Here is a 6,156-nt window from a genome sequence, read left to right on the forward strand (position 1 = left end):
TGTTGGCTGTTGTTATATATGTCAGGTAAAAAGAAATTTTTTTTAACAGTTAAAAAAGTAGAGGTTTTTTGGTCTAGTATGGTTCAGACTGGTCGAGTATTGTTCAGACCTTTGGTTAAGTATGGTTTAGACTGGAAAAATAGGTCGAGTACATGTCGAGAATGGGTTAAGACTGTTTCAGACTGGTCGAGTAATAGTTCAGACTATTTTCAACTGCAAAGATAAGGCTCACGTACGATTCAGTACAGTCAAGTATGGTTCAGACTGGGGTCAAGTAAAAGTCGGACCAATTCAGACTGGTCGAGTAAAAATCAGTACAGTCGAGTACAGATATAGGCCATTTCAGACTTTAATGGTTTGTAGTGAGAGTACTTCTAGTTAAATTACAAAATCATTTTATCACTAAATCTCCGAAGGATTTTGTTTAAGGAGTCATCAGCAGTCTCATAAAAACTTGGCCTGCCCTATACACATAAAATATGCGTATAAGCCATCTCATAAATCTATTCAAGTTCAGTTCCCGTAACCGTTTCTTAGCTGTCACGCCTGGTACCACATTTCCAGTAACATTTTCAAGAAAAATTCTTCTCTTATATCTGCCATCTGTACTAGTTTCATTTAATCGAGAGAAACTGAAATTACCACCCCGAAACCACTTTTTATTTTCCCTGTATAAAGTAGCTGTCATCTTGAACTCCAACTTATGCATATCTTATAATATCAGGAAACCATTTTTGTACACAGACAGACAGGCTAATGAAATAAGGCACAAAAAGAGAAAAAGACGGACTGAAGACCAGATTCACGTAGGACAAACGGATTGAAGGACAGACCGACAAAGCAACGACTATATGTAGCGACAAGTTAGGAAACACACACACCATAAGACGGTCACAAAGATATACAACCTTTAAAAAGTAAAATCACAAAAATATTGATCTTAGAGGGAGATATAATCGGAAAGTCCATAATCACATGACAAAATCAAATAACAAAACACATCAAAACCGAATGGACAAGAACTGTCATATTCCTGACTTGATACAGGCATTTTCAAATGTAGAAAATGGTGGATTAAACCTGGTTTTATAGCGCTAACCCTCTCACTTTGATGACAGTCTCATCAAATTCCGTTATATTTACAATGATGCGTGATCTAAACAGACATAATAAATAAAATAGTTAAAGTATGGGTACAGCAGTCATCATCGTGTAAATTACACTGAAGGTATAACAAAATACAGTTACGCAACAATAAAAATGTTTTTACCTTTATAAAACTCCGGCCAATAGATGTTCCATATTCTTCGTACACACCGATTCCAAACACATATCCCCAACATTTCAAATTTCCTATGCATTTCAACGTATGTGCTCCTTGAGATAGCGGTAAAACTGTATAATTCAAATTTGTGTCTGCGATTTTAAACCAGACAATGGATGGATCTAGACTCTCGTTGTCTAAGGTTATCTCATCAAGAACCATACTATAGGCCACCAGAACAAGTCCATGGTCAAAACTTCCACCGTAAGACCTTCCAGGTGTACTAAAAGTGTATTCATTCAGCCAGGAATCTATTGGTGCCGGCAAGACTGATCTCGGATCTCCTATACGAGAGCCAGCATAAGGATGAGAAGATGATACTTGCGAAACGAGCACGGGTTTGTCCGAGGTTATTACTGCTGCTTCAGCTAATGCCAATGGAAACTCATAAAACGATTCTTGACTCACATTGATTTGTGAATGGACTCCTGGTTTGTCAATTATTACAGTAGCATTCTCACACAGCGTGAAAATACGAATAAGTTCGCCGTATCCGGAGTTAAACACGGGGTTACTGATTGCAACATAATGTGTCGACCAAAACTTCCATGGAATTAGCATTTCAAGGATCATATCTATAGTTCCAGACACACTAACTGATGGATTACCAAGCTGATGACCACTGATAACTGCTATTGGATAATTTGAAAATATAGTTGTACCAGATAAATCATCCTTAGATGAAAACTGAAATATCTCATATTTTATCAAGTTGACCGATAACTGACTTCCAAATGTATAGGTATCGCCATTATACGTTACTGAAGAACCGAGAGGTAAACTAAGGTGAACAACAGTCTGGTCATTTACAGCGATGATTGCACTCATTGACTGATATGCAACAACCTTCGATTTCAAATTAACAGATACGTATTCAGTACTTAGTACTTCAACTGGATATACAATAAAGGAATCACCACTATCGGCCTGCATATTTGAGGCGAATAATACGATTGTATTTTCAGCTTGAACAAGAATACTCTTATCACTTTTGGAAGTATCGGCAACGTTGAGATCTGACGGAATTTCGATGACGGTTTCTGTTCCACTTGATACGGTCACATTCATACTCGTATGACTAAGTAATGGTGTTTCGATGTGTACATAGAAGGTTTCGTTTACCAATGTTGATATGTACAAACGCAAATAACCATATCTAACGCCGTTTGGAAATGCAAGTACAAATTCTTTTCCTGAATGTGAACCGCTGTCCTGAAAAATACATTTGAAACAACAATGATGATATTCATGGATTATTGACAAAAATCGAATAACAATATATTTTCTATTCCACAAACCAAAGGGACGTGGTAGTCAGAAATTTGTTTTAGCATTATAACCATACTTTTTTTATCTCCCTGTCTATTTGTATTAAATTATTAACGTTGACACCAATGATTTGTATGTTGTTTTTTTTTTAGCATTATGAAGTTTACTATCCATATCTGTACACTGAAAAATCATTTAGCTAAAATATTAGGGTGTTACCCATTCGATTATCATAGGAAAAGTATGAACATGTAAGATGCTTTCAAAAAAAATATATTTGAAGGATAAGTTAAAAACAACAATAAAAAGCTAATATTTTCTATTACATAATTGTCTGTATTTTCTGATGGACAAATAATAACCCGATAATATCGTTACTTCTACAAGTTACATGTACGCGATAAACAAGTAACCTGTAACCCTTACAAAATATTCTTATCCCTGTAACGTGAATCCACTGTATTGTGAATCATATCAAATAAGAATAGAGAATAGAAACGAGGAGTATGTCAAAGAAATAATAGCCCGACCAACGAGCAGAAAAAAGCCCATGGCCACTAATAAACTGTTCCGATTTTTGACTCAAGAATTTTTATTTTTTTCGACAGGTTACCTTCTCTGTGGTTGGACATCCTGTTACTCGGCAAAACAAGATCATCGTTAATAAGGATATTCAATATTTTTATTCGTACAATTTTGAAGGAAAATTTCTGTGTATTACTCTCTATACATAACTAAACCGTCAGAAAGCAGTAAACTTCCCCAAAATTGCACCGTTTTACTTCTTTTGGTTGCTTGAATTGATCGAGTGTCAGGGTGTTTCAAGAAGCGGGATTCGCCTGGTCCCTTAACCACAGAGTATGTTAGTTCATCGAAATGGACATCAAACCCAACTCTGAAACATCATGAACATACCACCGAACCAAAATTATAAAAACGATGAACAATAACAACGGATACCAAAAGACTTATTATGAAATATGTGCTCCCTTAATATCTTTTTAGAATATGTCCGAAATAGAACAAACGGGGGGAGAAGAATGAGGCAATTCGTTGATACGTGTTATGACATACGTTTATAAAATTGATATGCAAATAATCAAAATTGGAACATTGAATTTACTTACATGATTGGTCGTTGTTCCAGTTACAAAATGAAGGAGGTGTAATATGAGAAAGTACTGAAAAAAATGTTTGATTTGTTTTAATCCAATTATAGTACAATTTTGATAACAGTTAAAATATTTACCAGTAGTTTCGTATAAAAATGTTATGAAGTACTGGATACTTTTAAATTACTCCAGAGAGTTTTCCTTTTGATATTTTTTTTAACTGAATACATTTTACAGAAATTTTACAAATTCAGCAATCCCTTTTAATATATTTCTATATATTCGTAAAGTAAGCGACGATAAAAATGTCTGTCACTACCAAATTAAAATGTAAGCATGAAATAAAACTTGATTACTTAAGAATTATAGAATCGTTAAATCACATATAACACATTAAAAAAAATATTTACCGTATTCAAATGTGAACGCATGTTCATCTTCTGAGGCAACCTAAAAATGGATATCAAATCTTCACTCGAACTCTTATGTACAAACAATTGCTCGATTACTAGCGGAACGATATGTATTGACCATTTCCATTTACTTGAACTTCCTTGTTAATAGCAATCATTATTATTCCCTGAACAATTTTAATTTTCCTGCAGAGGAGTGTTGATTACTTTCAAGAGTTTTTTGTGTCATTAATTCTAGTTGGATATTGAATTGAAGTATTTGTTATTTTGATTGTGTAATTAATATTTAAAGTAGTTTAATTTTGTTATGGGAGCTACAGTTTAGCAAGCCAGTAGTACATGGATACGAATTCCTTATGCGCCTCCAAATTTGGAACAAGCATGGTAAAATATTTATACCCGTCGGAAACATTTTCTAAAATGGTAAAAGAGATATGATTTATTGCGCAAATTATTGCATACAAATTCACTACTTTTAGATTGATTTATATCTACGAGAGATTGTTTGCGTCGTTGAAGCTGCATTACGTAAACGTTTATACCGTGAAATTATCCAAACTTTACTAATTAACAGCTAACAGCTGTTATATAAGCCTTCTTACACAGCGTTAAAATACGAATAGTTTCGCTGTATTCGTAGTTAAAACACAGAATATTTATCGCAATATAATGTGTTGACCAATACTTCCATGACTTCTTTGGAATAAGTGTTCCAAGGGTCAAATACGTATTCAGTGCTCAGAACATCAGCTGGATTTACAATAAAAAGAATCACCTCTATCCGCCTGCATATTTGATGCGAAAAAATACAATAGAATTTGCTGCGTGATTAAGAATACTTTTATCATTTTTTGAAGTATTGACAACGATTAGATCTGGGGAATTGTCAATGACGGCTTCTATTCTGCTTTATACAGCCATATTTATACTAGTATGACTACATGTAAGTAATGGTGTTTCGATGAGTACAGAGATGGTTTCATTTATGTGTGCTGACGCAAATAACCATGTCTAGCGCCTTCTGGAAATGCTAGTACAATTTTCCCCCTGAATATGATTCGCTGTCCTAAAATAAAAACAGCCCTGGCCATGTTTAAAAAATGCGTTAATGATTAACTGTCAAATGCCTGACAAAAAATAATCTTTCGTATATAATTACAAGACAGACATCTCTATATTTAATAAAACTGGATTTACAATGCTTTTTATAGTATGTAACAAGGGAACTAAAATAACGTTTATAGTATGTAACAAGGGAACTAAAATAACGTTTATAGTATGTAACAAGGGAACTAAAATAACGTTTATAGTATGTAACAAGGGAACTAAAATAACTTTTATAGTATGTAACAAAGGAACTAAAATAACGTTTATAGTATGTAACAAGGGAACTAAAATAACGTTTATAGTATGAAACAAGGGAACTAAAATAACGTTAGCCCAGTAGCCAGTACTCCGGTACTGGCATGAAAATACGGATTTTTTGTGTTATTAAATTTGCTGTTACAAAATGTTAAAAATAATTATAAATTAAGGAATGTATCTCCCTCATGCAAAGCTCTGATTCCTTTCACGGATTTGGCTATACTTTATGAAACGTTTGGATTTTAGCTCGACATCTTTTATATAAGCTTTGGATTTTACATATTTTGGCTTCGAGCATCACTGAAGAGACATTATTTGTCGAAATGCGCATCTGGTGCAGAAAAATTGGTACCGTTAATGTTATTATAGTATGTAACAAGGGAATAGTATGTAACAAGGGAACTAAAATAACGTTTATAGTATGTAACAAGGGAACTAAAATAACGTTAATGGTTATAGTCAGATTTATGTCTTGCTCCTTATGGATTGTTTATTATTTCTTTGTGATGGGTAACGTGCTGTAACAGCTGAGGCAATTTTGCGTTTCACTGTGATATATCGAAAACTAAAAACGTACATGTGAAACACAAATACACGAAACGAAAACAATTTTGTGTTTTGCTCTCTCTTTTTCTCCTTTTCGCCTTTTCACTTTTAAGCGTTGTCACCACTT

The sequence above is a fragment of the Mytilus galloprovincialis genome, chromosome 6 (assembly GCF_965363235.1).
Source record: "Mytilus galloprovincialis chromosome 6, xbMytGall1.hap1.1, whole genome shotgun sequence".
Taxonomy (NCBI): domain Eukaryota; kingdom Metazoa; phylum Mollusca; class Bivalvia; order Mytilida; family Mytilidae; genus Mytilus; species Mytilus galloprovincialis.